Source organism: Athene cunicularia, assembly GCF_003259725.1.
Source record: "Athene cunicularia isolate RWA chromosome 5 unlocalized genomic scaffold, athCun1 chr5_part1, whole genome shotgun sequence".
NCBI lineage: Eukaryota > Metazoa > Chordata > Aves > Strigiformes > Strigidae > Athene > Athene cunicularia.
Genome location: NW_020799101.1, coordinates 2,358,529 through 2,363,357, shown reverse-complemented (window position 1 = coordinate 2,363,357; position 4,829 = coordinate 2,358,529).

Genomic DNA, 4,829 nt, shown 5'->3' with positions numbered 1-4,829 from the left:
TTTTTTTTTTTTTTTTTTTTTTTTTTTTTTTTCTACAGTCCTGCTGGCACAGTGGAGAAGGCAGTCCCACTCAGCACATGGCCATGTCAATGCTTCCTGCAAAGTGAGCGACCTGTGCAGAAGTGAGCTGCTCCTTCGCCCTTCCTCCACCAGGCTGACGGGGCACGGAGCTGAGCAGTGTCTTACCAGGGAGCCAGCCCCACCAGCATGGGTCTTTGCCCAGGTTTGTCCATAAATAGGTATTTTGGGCAGTGAGTGAAAAGCTGACGGCTGTGATAGAATCTAGGGCAGTATCTGAAGTACTGTGCTTTAACTGTGTGATGCCAGGGGGACAACCCCACACAGGGCTGCTGCTCATCTTCTGGACCCTCCGGGTTGATGCTGAATCTACGGTGTTCTGAACTCCAATTCTGCTGGCTGCTGAGGGAGGTTGGCACGTAACTTCCATTATAAAGATTCATTTCACCCTCCGGTTCTTCTTACATTAATATTACTGGTTTAGGAATTTTCCTAAGTTTCTTAAACCCAAGGCACGCACATAAACGCACAATTCCGTCCGCGTCCATCTCTGATGTCTGAAAAATTGAAACGGCTCATTTCATTTAGTCAAAGTGATAGATATCCCTAGCAGATGATGATCTGTCAAGTGAGGGTGTCTGACAGCAAACAATAAGGTGCAACAGAGGGGTCATCTCTGAGACTGAAAGTTGTAAAATGAACAAATAGAAAAGAGCGCTCGTTCCTATACATGATCCTCAAGGTGATGCAGTCTGCCAAAATATTTCCCACAGAGTCCAAAACAGCGATTGCATTTGTGGATGAAACTGTTCCAAGTCAAACATAGATGCGGTGAAATGTGTTTCAGAGAAATTATGGAGTTGGTTTTTTTTTTTTTTTTTAAGACTTGTACATGTAAAGAGTCAAGCCCTCCACTGCCAGAACTTGAGTTGACTTAAGAAGTGCGCCGATTTCTGACGGATGAAGTTGCTTTGTTATATGGTATATATACATATTCACCATTGTATCTGAGTGTTCTCAAGGCATGGTAAACTGTGCATGTTAAATGAAATTACAGTGTTAATGATAATGGCAATAGCAATAATAATAGTAGTAATAATAATAGGATGCCTTGACTGGATCTATTCTTGACTTCCCCTCCCCAAAAAGATTTTAAATAAACATAATTTGTCTTCCAGATCTCTTAGAAAAAATCCATGGGTTTCTAAGTTCTGCTGCAAACAGACAGATTTATAACTCTGAGCAGACGGTGTGCTAGACCTGGTCCATGGGAGGCTGATGCCTGTCACAGCCACTTGGTTCAAGCGGATGGGTGACAGAAGACCTGGTGGCAATGTGTTACATTATTGGTGATAAAGACTTTTTGACAAAGATCCGTCTCTTTCTCCCTCTGAGGCTTTAGAGCTATTGCTTTCTTTTCCGTGGCACCAGCCTCCCGTTCCGTTCCTCTTCACTCGGCATGCAAACCAGCTCTCCTTAGCTTTCATTGCTCTGCCTGCCTGTCTTTCCCACTGAATTCAAGCCCATTACTTTTGTCCCTTCTGCTATGCCTTTTTCTGTCATCTCTGTCCTCTCCTCTCTCTATTTCTCCGTTCTTTCATCATGATCTCGGCAGGTAATGCCTCTCCTATTGACTTCAATGGGCGGTAAACGTGCCCTTCCTCCTGCAAAACCTCTTCTCATGGTAGGGCCACGAGCTTTTTGCAAAACTGCCACTTATGCAAAGGACAAACTGGTATTTCAGACGACCCATTTTTATGAATAAACATTAAACCCAGAAAACAAAAATTGATTCAAAACCGTCTTGTTGCACTAGTTGTAGGAAAAATCTGATATGCTGAGGTTATCTGTTAATACTGCATAATTGCAATCCTCTTCCATTAAAAGTCATTGACTAAACGTCTAATTAAAGGCTGCCCAAATATATATGGTGTTTAAATATAGTCGAGGGTTGGGATTTTGATGAACTCATTAATAAAAATCTTATTTGTGAACAGTTACAATGGTTTTGCTGATGAAAGCCAGGTTTACTCTTTTGCGTTGCTCTATAGTGTCCTGTGGGAAAAAAAAAGATCAAAATTATCTTTCCTTTTGTGTTTTTTTTTTTTTTTTTTTTTTTTTTCTTTCACATTTCAAGTGGTTTGGACGGATACCTAATTTGCTTTCAGTATCACACGTTCTCGTTTGACATCAGAGGAGACGTTTTCTGAGCTTCACAGAAGTTTTAGCTGCTCAGCTACCATTAAAGTCAATTGGATCATGTGGCTCAAGCAAGGTATAACAATCGGAAAATGCACTCCAGGGTTAACCTGCTGTACTTGGGCTATTAGACTGAAAGAGTTTTCCATCTTCCAAAGCGCACCCTACATTGCCACGGCATGGTGTCCCCTATTCATCACCTCCAGGCAAATATAGCTACATTCAGCCCTGGTGTAAATGAAGTTGCTGTATCATTTGAATCATGCGGCTTAAGCCAGAGCTGGATCTGTCCCACACAGAGCTGCTGAGTTTTCAGTGCAAAAGAAGCCCAGGAATGGAGGTGATTGGCGCTGGTTTGTGAGAATCACAGGAGAGAGGGAAAAGGAGGTATTAAAAAAAAAAAAAAAAAAGAGGAAGAGACTCCCATTTGAGAACTAGATGTGGCTTTGGCTCACTGAGCGGCAAACACTGCACTCGGCTTGGCTGAAGGAAGAACAGAGTTTGTGGTCCTTGTGCACACGTAAAGCTTTCCGACCACCCTCTGCAACACAGCGCCTGCTGGCATCAAGAGCTTCAAGGCTGAAGGTTTTCACAAAGCCACCACTGCTGTGGGTGACACAGCCTGTCCTCTCTGCCCTCTGGGCTGGGCATCAGACAACTTTTTTTAAAGACGGGATGAACTTCAGTTCACCTTCAGAGCAGGCAAAAACTCCCTTTTAAATACGTTTCTGAAGAAGCTGGTATGTGAGATAGTAAGGCGGTTTTCTTCTTGGATTTTTTGCGATTGAAGAAATGACCATGACAATGCACTGTATTTTTAGCGAGTGCACTTAATTGCACAGCAGGGCAGTATTAATTTTTGAAACCTTCTCTCACCTGATTGATATCCACACAGGCCTCCGAGAGAAGAAGCCACAAGGTTCAAGCAGCTTGTGTCTCACTTTCCTAAAATGAGAGAGGCCGAACTAATCAAGGAATAATCTGCAGTAGGCCACAGTAACCAATTAACTAACTCCTAGCAGTTGGTAAAATAACCCTTGCGAGAAAAAGAAGGTAATGAGGCTATCATGTCAACTTTACAGCGTGATCCCACGGTATCTAGAAATATAAAACAGTTTTATTCTAATTTTCTGTACATTTTCCAGTACATTTCCTACCATCAAATCAAATAATGTGCCAATAAATACAGTATTTAAAATTCCATCGCTTAATATGCTAACTTTCAGGCTGGAGATGTCATGGGCAAGCCAAAGAGGAATGTGCTGCCGTACCTGGAAGGTACCAAGTCATTTTGCTTCTCGTGGAGATAATTGCTCAGGTGGTGACAAGTATTGCCCCTGTCTCGACTTGTGCTCTTCCACTCTGTTGTGTTCATGTGAAATGTCTTCATTCTGGTTTAGTTTGAAAGTTTCTGAAGGCAAGTTGACCGTTTAAGTAATTTCTATGAGACTGCTTCTCCTTAAAGCTGCGATAGATGCGAGTGCAGATATTTGTAATGATGAGCCTCGGCATTGCTCCCCTGGAAAAGTCCCTGGTGAGAGGGATGGAGGAGGCAGTCCTGGCTAGCAAGTATAGCCTTATCAATAACTCTGGAATATCTGATATGAAATTCAGTGTTTTTTCATTATTTATTTATTTATTTATTTATTTATTTTACCGTGTCCCATGGAATTGCTCTGTTGCAATCTCATGGCCAGTTTCAAGGCTAAGGGCAGGATCTCTTCCAACATTAAGATGCCTTCTGAATGACCTGTGAAATAGTGAATTTTTGAAATGACTGTAAACAGCATATGATTTCAAGACAATCAACACTATCATGATTTCCATGCAAGCAGTGAGCAAGGCTTTAAACGTGGACCTGAACTGAGTGCTCTGTGCTAACAGATGCAGCCGTGCCCCAACAGACTCGCAGTCTGCATACCTCTTGCAGACAAAAAGTGTGGAAAGGGTTGCTGAAACCAGTGCAGGTTTATTAAAAAATGGGTGACAGAACTGAGACTGGAAGGCAGGTTTCCTGATTCACAATCTGCTGCTCTGTCTGTGATGTCTTGTTTCTGTGGAGGAGCCCCTGAGCGGACAGAGGTGCAGAATTCCCACCAGACTGCACACGCAAGATCTGACCTGTGGGACTGACAGCTGGCTATGCTGATTTACTTGAATCCAGCCACATGCAAAAAGGATTGATTTTCAGCATAAGATAGTGCATGCATGGTAGCAACCTTTTGTGAATCAGCTGAATTGCTCTGCTGTTACCTGCTGGACTATAAATGCATAGCAGGAGGGCTGGAAAACCTCAAAACCTACTCCTCTGAGGAACGACATGTCTGGCACCGTGCTGAAATGAGTGATGGGTCCCCTCCACACAGTCCAATAAATGTTTAAACAGGTTTTGGGGATCAGCTCAGCAGTTTCTAGCTGCTGACATGGAAAGGAAGGCAAGGGAATGGTTGGCTTGATCTAGTTCTGGTGAGAAATTACCCAAACACCAGATTATATACTTTAGAGGCTTTGATAATGTGGTTTGATGCTGTTCACCTTTATTTCTACATCTGTTTTTTATTATTGGGATCAGCATGGTTTAACATCTTTGCTGGTGACAGGGACAGCGGGAT